At 40.5% G+C, this 14,459-nt stretch overlaps 1 protein-coding gene across 2 annotated transcripts in view; it reads left to right on the top strand.

The window, feature by feature from the left end:
• The first annotated feature begins 1,267 nt into the window (after positions 1–1,267).
• TAOK1 (TAO kinase 1) overlaps positions 1,268–14,459 on the top strand; it is a 169,847-nt gene continuing 156,655 nt past the window's right edge. For both annotated transcript variants that reach the window (XM_047707229.1, XM_047707228.1), the window contains exon 1: positions 1,268–1,949. The gene's annotated coding sequence lies outside the window, so the exon portion shown is untranslated. The remainder of the gene's footprint in view (positions 1,950–14,459) is intronic.

Here is a 14,459-nt window from a genome sequence, read left to right on the forward strand (position 1 = left end):
GTGTTTTTGAGTGGTGTTGAAAAGCCAAGGAGGAACACAGTTTCAAGATGGAAGGAATATAAACGATATCAAATATTGCAGATGTCAGGGAGGATTAAAATGACCCCACTAGGCACAGAAAGTAGAAGGTCGTTCTTGACCGTTGTAAGATCAGTTTCAGCGGAGGTGAGAAGACAAATTTTCTAAAAAGCTTGTCTTTGAAGGGGAGGAGAGATGAAGATGGTAATCCTTCTTTTCCCTCCAAAGAAACTAGGGCATGTTTTTATGCTGAGGAGAAGTTGCCAGCTGAGAGTAGTTGGCAATAAAGGGTGAAAAGAGGACTCACTGACAGTCCTCTTACTATGAGAAAGCATATTTGGAACAAGTTATATGTATAATCCACTGAAGTGGATATCTTGTTTCACTGATCATAGCCAGTTTACTTCCCTAGTTTACTGTAACTTCCAGTTGTTCTGGAGTACACTTTTACTCCTAAGTCTCGCACAGCAGATCTCTTCATCTCACTGCTTACCAGTTGAAGAAGCAAGACTTTTTTTTTGTAACTGCACTTGAGGCACACCTTTTGGTTCCTGAATAAAACTGCTCTTTTTTTCCTCTAAACAAAAGTCTTCACCACAAAAATTTAGAAGCTCTCTTTCCTGCGTTAGGATTCGTAAGACTCTTCAGTTTATTTGCAGCTCCTGTTTCCAAAACTTACCATCACTCAACCTACTAAAGACATACACTAAAACTTCTCAAGAATTTGTCTCTTTCCTACCATTACCAACATGCGGGGTAGTTTAATCTGTATTCTCCTCTCATTACCGTTCCAGAAGTTCTTATAAGCTTTTAGAATCTCAAAAACTCAACTACGTACTGATGACACTGACCAGTTTCCCTCTGAATTCCACGGAGTAGTTGAACCAAGGTAAGAACTGGATATCCTACATGCCCGGGCAAGCTTCTCATTCGCAGGATTATTGGGGGGGGGGGGGCGGATATTTTGGAAGTGAGGAGAGAGGAGATATGATAAACTCTTCTTTCGCAGATTTCAGGGAGAACTGAATGCACCTGATGCCCGCGTAGCAGAAGAGTTAACCCTGCCAAGTGCGGCCAAGCTAGACTGAGGCTGGGACTCAAGCAAGGTACCGGGAGACTCCGCCCAGTACAAGTACTCGCGCGCTCCCGTGAGAGCGCGCACGCGTACGCAGTCGTGTCTCGCGCAGGGTCGGACCTGTCAGGCGGGAAATCTCGCGAGATCGGAGACTGGGATGACTGTCGGGAGGAGGGGAGTGGTGTCGGGGAAGGGGGGGGAAACCTGGGCAGCGGCCGGGCTCTGTGGCTTCAGGGCTCGGAGAGAGAGAGGGAGAGGGAGGGTGGCAAAGATAGTGAGTCGGTACCGCCGCCTGTCTGAGGAGAGAGGAGGGGTCCCGCTTGCCAGTGCCCTTCGAGGGCCGAGAGCGCGAGGCACCCGCGAACCTCTGAGGCCTCCCGGCCCCTGGGGACCCCGCCCCGCCGCCGGCCGGCCGGCCCGCGGCCTCTCTTCCCTTTGTGAGCGCCCCCTTCCCAGGGGTGGTGGTGGTGGCGGAGAACTGTGCGTGGGCCCGCCCGCCGAGGGGCCGTGGCGGGGGACGAGAGGGCCTCGGCTGTGTGAGGACGGAAGGCGGCCGAGGCCCGGGCCGGTTCCCCCGAGGCGGCGGCGGCGGCGGCTCCCAGCACTTCCCCGCGCCATCTTAGCTGAGTCCAAGCTCTGAGGGCGCCTCCTCGACCCCGGTCGTCCCCTCGCCCCCTCCCCCCCCGCCCCTTGTCGCAGAGCTTGGGCTGGGCGGCTTGCTGGGGCTGGGGGGGGGGCGGCGGTCGGTCGCCAGGCCCCCTCCTCCTTCTCACTCCTCGTCCTCCAGCGTAGCGGCTACCCGAGCGCCGCAGGGGGCTGCGCCTGCCTACTCCGCCCCAGACCTGTCGGCGAAAGGGTAAGGGCACCTCTGCTTTGGGAAAGGGAGACATGGAGGGGGCGGGGAAATTCGGCCCACTCTGGCCTCTCCGAGAAGGGAGGTGGGGGTGGGGTAGGGAGGAAGACAAGGAGGGTCTGTGATTCTGTGGGTGGGGTGAAGAAGCTGGTGAGCTATGCGCCCTCCCGTTTTGAGGGGCAAGAGCAATTACATTCCTCTTTCCTGAGGGTCACCGGAAGGGGTGGTGGAAGGGGATGTTTCGAGGAAGGTGTGGCTCTCTTGGGGAGACTGGGTTGCTGTGCACCCCGATTTAAAGGAGCGAGGTCCCTTTCCCTTCTGATCCTTCTGCTCCTCCCTCTCCTCCTTTGTAGTGTCTGTATTCTTGGGAAGGGTAGCCTGCTGAGTGGCTTCCACCCCGGCTCAGAAAATCTATACTCGTATAGGGGTGATGGAAGCGTTTCTCTCCCCCAACCCTTCCCCCCTTCCCCATCCTTTAGTCTACTGCAATGCTGCAGAAGTCCAAGGCAGTTTCTTCATACACAGGCCCATGTATACACTGAAGGGAGGGGGAGCTGGAGAGGGAAGTAATGGCGCTTCCCTTGGAAAGGTTACCCTTTTCCCTTTGGTTTTAAATCGATAACAGTACGGGTTTATAGTCTTCCCCTGAGATCTGTCCCTGGGAAGTGTATCTGTTCCTGTTGTTATTGTTGGGAGATACGGCCTCTCGGGAGGGACCCTGCCATGTTTGAACAGTTTTGATGTCTCTCTCGCTCTCTTTTAAACACTAGATTGACATTTTTTTTTGGTGAGGATGTTGGGTTTTCACTAGGATTCAAATAAAATAATTTTGTACTCTTTCTTGTCCCTTTCCTTTTTCTTTCTGTGACTTTAGTAGTTTTTGAAGGATTATGAAAGATTAATGCATACAGACAGGCCGTCTAATGGACATTTCTCCTTGAGCTGTGAATTTTTAGGGTTCATACCATTTTGTATAACATTAGAATTGGAATTTTCTCAAAATGATTAGGTTACAAACCTTTCTGTAGGAATGCTTTTTTTTCCTAAGGAAATGAGGGAACAGACACTAATTTGCCTAATTATGCTGTGATAGGATCTGTGTTATGTAGTCAATAAATCACTTTTTCACTAATTTTGCTTCGTGTCAAATTTGTTTAAAACAAATCATCTTATCTGTTTTACAGTAGTACTTGTTGGTTTTGTCCTTAGTAGAGTAGAAGTAAATAAAAATAAAAATTTTAACATTTTGGAAGTGTGTTGCCAAGTGCTTTTTGTGATCAGAATAGTTTTGAAGTCTGTTCATACTTCTTTCTTTATTTAGATTTACTGATGAAGTGAGTTCAAAATGTTTCATATATGAATGTTCGAAGATTATTATTTTTTTTTGCAAAGCAACAAAGACTAATATATGTATAGATACAGACTGTTTTGATATTTTACTAACAAGTTGTATTTGATGTTTAAGCTTTGCTTAGTGGGTGACTTATTTTAAAATACTTCCGAATGTCGTGTATACTTAATGTTCATCAGAGCTTTTTTCGTGTGTTTGTTGCATTTTGAAACCTGTTTCAAGACCGGGATTTAAAGATGTTAGTTTTAGTAGTGTTAGGCATTAATTTAATTCCTGTCCTCTCATTTCATGATTTTGATATTTCACTAATATGTTAAGTCAGTTTATTTTTCCTCAGAAAGTAGAATTCTTCTTGCTTGCTTTATTCCCTTTTTATTTTTATCTGAATTCATTTTGACTTAAACAGCACTTCCTATTTGAATCTTTTATTTTGTGGCACAAAGCTGCATGTTGTGGTGTGTAGAGTTTCTCTTTACATGGGAAATTCTGCCATAAAGTCTAATTCTTTATATTATGGTTTGTTGTTGATAATTCATATATACTAGTATGTATAAACCCAAGCATACTGCTCAGCAAAGAGTGACTGTTTTTGTCTTGGAAAGATGCATGCAGAGATTTGTCAATAAAGGCTACAGAGCTTAAGGATGTATAGAGAATATAAGTAAACTACTTGCTGTATTTCAAAATGCATGCTAGAACTAAGAGATACTCTTTTTTTTTTTTAAAGATTTTATTTATTTATTTGACAGAGAGAGATCACAAGTAGACAGAGAGGCAGGCAGAGAGAGAGAGGGAAGCAGGCTCCCCGCCGAGCAGAGAGCCCGATGTGGGACTCGATCCCAGGACCTGAGATCATGACCTGAGCCGAAGGCAGAGGCTTTAACCCACTGAGCCACCCAGGCGCCCCTTGACTTCTTTCTTTTTTTTTTTTTTTTTTAAGATTTTATTTATTTATTTGACAGAGAGAGGTCACAAGTAGACAGAGAGGCAGGCAGAGAGAGAGAGAGAGAGAGAGAGAGAGAGAAGCAGGCTCCCTGCCGAGCAGAGAGCCCGATGTGGGACTCGATCCCAGGACCTGAGATCATGACCTGAGCCGAAGGCAGCGGCCTAACCCACTGAGCCACCCAGGCGCCCGTAAGAGATACTCTTAAGGACAACTAAGAAGAAACCCTGTTTTCCATAGCTTGTAGGAATGCTAAAAGTGGTAACATATGTTCTTTATCAGTTAGATAAATTATTAGGGAAGAACTGCCTGAGGGTTTATTTCAGCTGACCTTGATGCCACTCTTAGGATACTGAGAGCTGTTAAGTTTTGGTTTGATTGATTCCAGTTTAGTTTGGTACTTATGTTTCTAAATAGTTCACTACAAAATGGCAGTGTACATCACTTCCTGTTCTTTCACAACTGACTCTTTCTCTGGATTCCCTTTTAATGACTTAACTTTTGGCATTCTGATATCTGATGTGTTAATTTGGTTATAATTCTCATGTTTTATAAATGGAAGAATTCCTAAGAATCAACTGGGTTTAATCGCCTAAGATTATCTTGACAGTAACTAAACTTCCTTGCAAAACTGAAGGATAGTTTCTCAAACATATTTAAACTATGAGAGGTTTTAAAGAAATCTAACAGTGTACAGGACCAAAAATATGAGTGAACTGAATGGAAGATAATTATTGTATTTTCTATAATACAGATTTGGGAAGAACTGTGGATATGGCAATTAATTGATTATGTTTTAATATTAAGTGGGCTTTCTGTATATCAAGGCACATGCATATTTGGTCCCATGTTATGGTGCACTTCCATTAATAGAAAAGAAGCTGACCAGAAAGACTAGGTGCTCTTTTAAAATTTTAATTAATTAATCAGTTACTTTAAAAGTAGGCTCCACATGGAGCCCAACATGGGGCTTGAACTAATGACCCTGAGATAAAGACCTGAGCCTGAGATCAAGAGTCTGACAGTTAACTAACTGAGGTACCCCAAGACTGGATGCTGTTATCTAAACATAAAGAGTATACTCTATTTTAGTAATTTGCTGGTACTTAGTGGATATAAATACTTAGTAAATCCAGAAATTATCTAGGGGCCAACTGTTGGCGTTGAAAGTAGATTTGAGATAGTCTGTTATTCACATTACCTGGAGATAAATTCTGTTTTTCGTTTGACTGATTTGTGTATTAAAATCAGTTAATTCTTCCTTTGTATCCCTTTTGGTTATCAATAGTGTCTGTTATAATAATTGCATTCATACTAATCTAGCCTATTAAAGGAGTTTTTTGGTATGTATTAGCTGTTGTTCAGGTCAGGATCATAAATGAATGAGTCTTTTCTGAAAAGTTTTATTTCTGTAGTCAAATCTTGAATAAAATTGAAATCGTTCTGTTAAAGGGAGTGCCAGCGTTATGTTTGTCTGCCTTTAGGTTTCTACATTTGTTCATGGCTAGATTATTTTTTTATATTCTTAAAGATTTCAAATTCTAAGATGTAAGTGAAAAAGATATAAACCTGTATTATTTCATTCCATTACATTCCATTTTTAGATTAAAGTATTTTAATATTTACTCAGTGATATTTAAACACAGCTACCCTTTTTTTTTTGAGTTTTATTTTTTATGTAAGCTATAGGCTGAAGGAGAGATTTGAACTCATGACCCCAAGATCAAGAGTTGCATACTCTACTGACTAAACCAGCCAGGTGCCTCTAAACATAACCACTTTTTTTTTTGTAAGACTTGATTTATTTATTTGACAGAGTGGACACAAGCAGATGGAGTGGCGGAGGGAGAGAGGGGAAGCAGGTTCCTCCCTAAGCAGGAAACCCTTATTCGGGGCTCCATCCCAGGACCCTGAGACCATGACCTGAGCCAAGGCAGACGTTTTTAACCAACAGAGCCACCCAGGTGCCCCAAATATAACTACCTTTAATTGGCCTCTAACTTATCTTTAAAGTTGAGAAGGGGCTGATTTTTCCTTTCAATAAACTTATTCAGTATAATAGTGTTATGCAGATTTAGAAGTAGATGAATTAATTCCATTTAAAAAGATATGCACAATTTAGTTTTTCTTTTTTTTTTTTTAAGATTTTATTTATTTATTTGACAGAGATCACAAGTAGGCAGAGAGGCAGGCAGAGAGAGAGGAGGAAGCAGGCTCCCCGCTCAGCAGAGAGCCCGATGTGGGGCTCGATCCCAGGACCCCGGGATCATGACCTGAGCCGAAGGCAGAGGCTTTAACCCACTGAGCCACTCAGGCACCCCCCCCCCCTTTTTAAAAGATTTTATTTATTTATTTATTTATTTGACAGACAGAAATCACAAGTAGGCAGAGAGGCAGGCAGAGAGAGGAAGGGAAGCAGGCTCCCTGCTGAGCAGAGAACCCGATCCCAGGACCCTGGGATCATGACCTGAGCTGAAGGCAGAGGCTTTAACCCACAGAGCCATCCAGGTGCCCCTCTTTTTCTTTTTTAAAGATTTTATTTATTTATTTGACAGGCAGAGATCACAAGCAGGCAGAGAGGCAGGCCGAGAGAGGAAGGGAAGCAGGCTCCCTGCTGAGCAGAGAACCCAGGACCCTGGGATCAAGACCTGAGCCGAAAGCAGAGGCTTTAACCCACTGAGCCACCCAGGCGCCCCCACAATTTAGTTTCTGAGAGAAGCACTGACAAATAATGGAATGGAACAAAATATTCTGATTTGCACCCACTAATAATAATGGAACTGGCACTTAATATATCTTAATTTCACCATTTATTAGTTGTGTAACTTCTTTATGTAACTTTTTAAAGACTTTCCTCACCTATAAAATGAAGATAGTACTTGCTTTATAAGATTGTTAGGTATAAATGGAATGACTCTTAAGTACTTAACATATTGCCTGATACATAGTAAGCTGTCAGTAAGTTGTTGCGTATCACATTAGCACTAGCTACTTAGTAAATGTTTACAAATGAATACAGGGAGTCTAATATTTAAGACTGAAGTACATTCCATAATTTTGATTTGGATTAATATATTTGGAGCTCAAAATATATTTTTGAAAGAAATGATTAGAATTTCTAATCAAGAGTAGCTTACAAACTTTGTACCTATTGTGGACTACTATATAGTTAGTGTGGATAAAGCCTATCCTAAAGAACGAAATTTTCTTTACCTTTGGTTCTTGATTTTTATATTTAAGAGTCAGTTGATGTCACTCTTCTTCTTCCTGGAACTTTTTTCACCTTCCTTGCTTTGAAGGCATCCAAAGTACTCCTGTTCTTCTGGACTTATTTTTATAGGTATCCTTTGTGTGTCCTTACCATGAAGTGCTTTGTATTCCACAATGTGTTAATTAACAAACATTAAAGGATGATCATATGCCAGTAAGACATAATCCCTGCCCTGGAGGAATTCTGTCTTTTCATTTTTTCCACCTCTTGAATATTTTCTTGAAGTAGGTACTTAGGAAAGTAAGAACTCCAATGGTTGTCAGTTCCTCTGACCCAGTGCTTTTCAAACTTTAGGTTGTGACTTATTAATGGCTTGTGAATTCAGTTTAGTGGGTCACAAAAACAATTTTTTTAAATGAAAAATAGTGGGATGCCTGGGTGGCTTAATCTTTGGGCTTCTGCCTTCTGCTCGGGTCGTGGTCCCAGGATCCTGGGATCAAGCCCTTCATCTGGCTCCCTGCTCCTCGGGAAGCCTGCTTGTAAGTTCCCTCTCTCACTGTGTCTTTCTCCATCAAATAAATAAATTCTTTTTAAAAAAGAAAAGTAGTAAGAAATAACAATGTGGTATGTAAGGGTAAGCATTCTAATGAGAAACTTTTTTTTTTTTTGCTGTATTTTTGTGTGTTCTGGATACACAGTTAAATTTTCTTGAAATTTCTTTTTCAACTCCTCCTTTTAACTTGTTGTTTATTTATTTGTTATAGTAATCTCTACATCCAATGTGGGGCCTGAACTCACAGTCCCAACTCATGCTTTACTACTGAGCCAGCTGGGCGCTGCAGTATCCTTTTTTCTTCAGATGTTTCTGAAGTATGATATTCTTGTTTGTTTTTTTTTCTTTTTCTTCCAGTAAGTCTACTTTCAGTCCCTCCGATTCTATTCTGTAGTCTGTTTGGTAGTTATGTTATACATATTTACCTTTTTTAGGCCTCAGCCCTTGTTAGAGTACTGAGGACTCTGTCTGAAAGATCCTGGTTAGAGGGATGCCTGGGTGGCTCAGTCAGTTACGCATCTGTCCTCTGCGCAGGTCATGATCCAGGGTCCTGGGATCAAGTCCTGTATTGTGCTCCTTGCTCAGCGGGGAGCTGCTGCAGCCTGTGCTTGTGCTTGATCTCTTGCTCTCTTTCTGACAAATAAAAAAAAATCTTAAAAAAAAAAAAGGGGGGTCTTGGTTAGGGTGCCAGCAATTTTGGGTGTGATGGTAACTTGGGTTTTTTATATTGGTTTTTATATTCGGGAACCTGTGTTATCATATACCTGGAGTCATATCCTCTGTCTATGAGTACAGTTTCTTAGGAGTCACAGAATTTATTTTTCGGGCACCTGGGTGGCTCAGTTGGTTAAGTGTTGGGCTTTTGATTTCAGCTGAGGTCATGATCTCAGGGTCCTGGGTTGGAGCCCCACTTTGGGCTCCATGCTCAGTAGGGAATCTTCTTCTCTCCCTTTGTGCCTCCCCCAGCTCATGCTCACTCACTTGCTCACTCTGTCTTTCTAAAATCTTAAAAAAAAAAAAAATACAAAAAAACCTTTTTTTTTTTTTTTTTAAGATTTTATTTATTTCACAGACAGAGATCACAAGTAGGCAGAGAGGCAGGCAGAGAGAGAGGAGGAGGCAGGCTCTCCATGGAACAGAGAGCCCGATGTGGGGCTTGATCCCAGGACCCTGGGATCATGACCTGAGCCGAAGGCAAAGGCTTTAACCCACTGAGCCACCCAGGCGCCCCGCCCCCCCCCCAAAATTATTTTTTAAAAAAGGAAAACTTTATTTGAGAAAATGTCTTTTATTTTTATTTGGGCTATATGTGGATTTTAAAAATATTGCAACATATTTTAATAGGATTTATAAGGTGACTGTTTAAATATATTAAATAACTACATTAAGTATATTTTTAAAATTTGTGTGCTTCAGTACATGACATCTTACCATATCCTTGTATTTTGGTTGATGTCTTGAGTCCAGTTGTAGTAGTTAAGAGTTTCTGGTTGATATTTTTTTTTTAAAGATTTTATTTATTTATTTGACAGAGAGACAGTGAGAGAGGGAATACAATTTGGGGGGGTGGGAGAGGCAGAAGCAGGCTTCCCGAGGAGCAGGGAGCTACGTGGGGCTCAATCCCAGGATCCTGGGACCATGACTTGAGCCGAAGGCAGATGCTTTAATGACTGAGCTACTCAGGAGCCCCTTTAGTTTGTATTTTTGATTGATTTCTTCAAATTTATTTCCACCGAGATTGAGAATTTCAGAAAAAGTTGATAAATAGCATTTACTAAACAGTTAGGTCAAGGTTTTTCACTTAAGAAATTTAGCGTCACTCAAAATTGAGAGAGCTTTCTTTTTGCTGAAAGCATCCATGTTCTTGATTGTAAAGACTAAAATTATTTATTTACCTGTAACTGTACTTGATAACTGTACTTGATAACCTGAAACTTTACTCTATTGTTGCATAGGAACTCTGTATAGTGTGTGTGATAGGATTTGATATACAGTGTTTGAGTAATCTCACGCTGTGTATATGGTAGATGATGACTGTGATGTATGGACCATCACATTATAGGAGTATGGTATTTGTTTTGTTTTCTGTGGAATTCAAGGGGGTTCTGAGTCCCAGAGGATCAATGTAACATGCTCATTTTCAGGTCCTTTGCATTTTGGGCAGGGGAAAGTCATAGGGAGCGGGAGAGAGAAAATCTTAAGCTGGCTGTGGCCAGATGCAGGGCTCAGTTTCACAACCCTGAGATGACCTGAGCTGAAATCAAGAGTTGAATGAATGCTTACTGAGACACCCTGGTGTTGCTCAGATTCTTTACTTTGACATGTAGTTGTTGGTGCTAATTTTTCCATTATCTAAAAAAGCAGAAATAATTTGAAAATAGAGTAATGAAAAGATCCTTCCTTTTCTTTTCAGTTTAGGTACTAACAAATATTTTTGTGTATTATGTGTGAATATTCAATTCTATAAAATAATGCTTTAGAACTTTAGAGTAAAGGGATTTTAGGAAGGAAAAGATGTGAAAATTTTCTGTTTAGGAAAGAAATGTCTTGTAATAAACTTGGTTATTAACAATGGAAAGTATACGGGGCACCTGGGTAGCTCAGTGGGCCTCAGCCTTCGGTTGGGTCATGATCCTCAGGGTCCAGGGATCGAGCCCCGCGTTGGGCTCTCTGCTTGGCGGGGAGCCTGCTTCCTCCTCTCTCTCTCTGCCTGCTTGTGATCTTTCTCTCTCTGTCAAATGAATAAATAAAATCTTAAAAAAAAAAAATAGAAAGTATAGAATCTGGATATGTTTTTGTTTACATGACCTTTTGCTTGAACTAATTATATGTAAACATACAAATGTATAGTAAACTGATGGAACCACTGTGTTCAAGAATAGCATGGCTTGGAAGAAAATAAAAATACTGACATATGAATTTTGTTTTTGTAATAATGTATTAGATAATTCCATAAGTTAGAAGAATAATTTTTTTTAAGATTTTTTAAATTTATTTGACAGAGATCACAAGTAGGCAGAGAGGCAGGCAGAGAGAGAGAGAGAGAGAGAGAGAGAGAAGGAGAAGCAGACTCCCTGCTGAGCAGAGAGCCGGACGCAGGGCTCAGTGCCAGGACCCTGGGATTAGGACCTGAGCTGAAGGCAGAGGCTCTAACCCACTGAGCCAACCAGGTGCCCCTAGAAGAATAACTTTTATAAAAGTTTATTACTATAGTGAAAGATGTTATTCCAAAATCCTAAACAATGGATTGTTACCAGATGAATTTTTCTTTCTCTGGCTGAATACATATAAAGTAGATGCTGTTTACTATTTAATAAGTAAGTAAGTAAGGGTGGTGGGGGTTTCTTGGTTTATATTTTACTTTGATTTTGCATTTAGTAGTTTTAGTATTGGAATTGAATTTGATTTTGTGCCTATAAGGAGGACCAAATGTGATTTTTGAAAAAACATTTTTTTAAATCAACAGGAATGGACCTACTTTGAAAGTTGTATGTTTTGAGAACTTTAGATAGGAATCAAAAAACTTTTCTTTATCAGATTTGAAATGTAGATATTTTATTTTTTTTAAGATTTTGTTTTTGTTTTGTTTTTTTTTTTTAACAGAGATCACAAGTAGGCAGGCAGGCAGCGGGGGCGGGGGGTGGGGGGAGAGCAGGCTCACTGCTGAGCAGAGAGCCTGATGTGGAGCTCAATCCCAGGACCCTGGGGTCATGACCTGAGCTAAAGACAGAGGCTTTAACCCACTGAGCCAATTGGTGCCCTGAAATGTAGATATTTTAATAATGTGTAATTCTTTAAAAATTTTGGATAATTCTGTTGGATAATTCTGTTGGATAATTACCCTTGATATTTTACTCTAAACAGCTAAATTTAACAGGCATCTAGTTAATTTAAAAGTCTTGGAAGTACAGATTTTCATTCAGCCCTCCAGGTGATGGTGTGGAATATATTAGGGTATGAATGGTGAAAGATACACCTGAAATATGTTTTATGATGGTCTTTGAGGTGGTACATCCAGTCATTAACAACAAAATGATTCTATTTTTGAGATATGAAATGTTCATTAAGTAACAACAACAAAAAAACTTTTGACAATTTGTTAAGGTGTACTATTATTCTACTAAATTATATTGGATTAAAGTTAAGTGGAATGGTATCCCAAAATTTAGTATCCATTATTTTACTCTACCTTATTCGGGTGGCACTGTGATATGAAATTAAAACATTTTTTGAAAGTGTTCTTTTTTTTAATGCTCTTGAAGCATAGTCATTAATATGGAAATCAAATTCAGTTTAATACTTTTGATATACTCAGGTTATAACTTACGTTTTATTGGTGTAACTATGAAAACACCAAATCAGAATACTAATTGATGAAATTTGAATTTAAACTACCAGAATAGGGTGCCTGGCTGACTCAGTCTGTAGAGCATGCAACTCATATTCTCAGGGTCATGAGTTCGAGCCCCACCTTGGGCGTGGATCCTACTATAAATAAGTAAGTAAATATCTTTGGAAGAAAAAATAAAGACTACCAGTTTAGCCAGTAAACTATATAGTTTTAGCTTTATCTTAATCAAAAGGAGATTCAGTAATAACACATGTATTTATTATAGATATTTGAGTCCTAAATTCTAGGCACTCTGCTGATCATAATGACATCTATTTATCATACATTTTGAGTGCTGTTTGCTAAGTATCGTGCCAGGATTCAAAAAAACAAGTAAGGCTTGATCCTTCGTTCAGTTTAGTAGGGATACAGACTTGGAAATAAGTACATATGATAAAGCAGTGCAAGATTTCTCAACCATGGCAGTATTGACATTTTAGGGAGGATAATTAATTGTTATGGGGATCTGTGCTGTGTGTAGGATATTTTGGAGCATTTCTGGCCTTACCAATTAGATGCCAGTAGCACTCTCTCCCTGCCCTGTGACAATCAAAACTGTCTACCTTCATTGCCAAATGTCCCCTGGGGAACAAAATCACGTCTGATTGACACCCACTGGTGTAATGAATGCTAAGGTTATGGGAAGTGGAATGTACAAGAATTGTTGTAGCACAAGTGAAGGTAGAGTTAAGTGATATTTAGGTGGAATGATCCCTAAAGGAATGAGATTTTATGTAGGTCTTGAAGAAAAGTAAAGTGGAAAGGATATTAAATACCTGAGAGCATGAAAGATCAATATCTAAGAGGGTGATTACTAATGGTTTGTGACTATAGGTTATTTATGTGGTTTGGGATGGATATTTGGTAAAATGAAGGTGAAAAGTTAACTTTGGGGTCATCTTATTTCCTTCTTTTTAACTAATTGAGACTTAATTAATATAGCATATTAAGTATAAGCTTGTTGAATTTTTGTAGATGTATACAGTCGTGTAACCACCATGCAGAACACAACAGAACATTACTAGCATTTCTTATACTTTTTCTTTCCTTTTTTTTTTTTTTTTAAAGATTTTATTTATTTATTTGACAGAGAGGCACACAGTGAGAGAGAGAACCCGAACAGGGGGAGTGGGGGAGGGAGAATCAGGCCTCCCACTAAGCAAGGGAGCCTGATGTGGGGCTCGATCCCAGGCCCCTGGGATCATGACCTGAACTGAAGGCAGATGCTGAACGACTGAGCCACCCAGGTGCTCCCTTAACAGTTATTTCCTGAAGGGTCATTTTTGCTGTGCTCTTAACTGATATGAAAATAATATAAAAGCAAATGTGTGATAGGATTATGTTTTAAAAATATTACTCTGAGGGCACCTGGGTTGCTCAGTGGTTTAAGCCTCTGCCTTTGGCTCAGGTCATGATCTCAGAGTCCTGGGATTGGGCCCCACAGGGCTCTCTGCTCAGCGGGGAGCCTGCTTCCCCCCCACCTCTGCCTGCCGATCTGCCTCCTTGTGATCTCTGTCTGTCAAATAAATAAATAAATAAAATCTTTAAAAAAAAAAAAGATTACTCTGGAGATATGGAGAATAAATGGGAAGAGGTTGTATGTAGAGAGACTGGTTAGAAGGTTATTACACAAGTCTAAGGGGGAGAGCTGATATGATGGATTTGAGAGAGATTAAAACAGAGAAATTGATGGGGTTGGGGTATACTAGAGGTAGGGGAAAGGATATGTTGAGGATGACTTGGTTTGTAAGCAAATAAGCAAAATATAATAATTTTGGCTTTGGTTGTATATTTGTCAGGAGAGACCAGGTAGTGTTATGGTAACAGTTCAAAAATGTTAGTGGCTTTTAAGAGGACTGTTTTTGCTTGACGTGCTATATGTATACTGTGGGTTGGTGGGGGATTCTGCTTGTTCTTGCTATGCAGGGTCTCAGATTGATGGAGGCTCCCTCTCAACACATGATTCCATGATCTCCATGGCAATAGAAAGGAGACTGTTGCTAATAACTTAACTGGCTCTTAAAGTGTCTAGAAGAGGGTCCTGTAATTTTGGCTTATTAAATTC

This window comes from Lutra lutra, chromosome 16, assembly GCF_902655055.1.
Source record: "Lutra lutra chromosome 16, mLutLut1.2, whole genome shotgun sequence".
Taxonomy (NCBI): domain Eukaryota; kingdom Metazoa; phylum Chordata; class Mammalia; order Carnivora; family Mustelidae; genus Lutra; species Lutra lutra.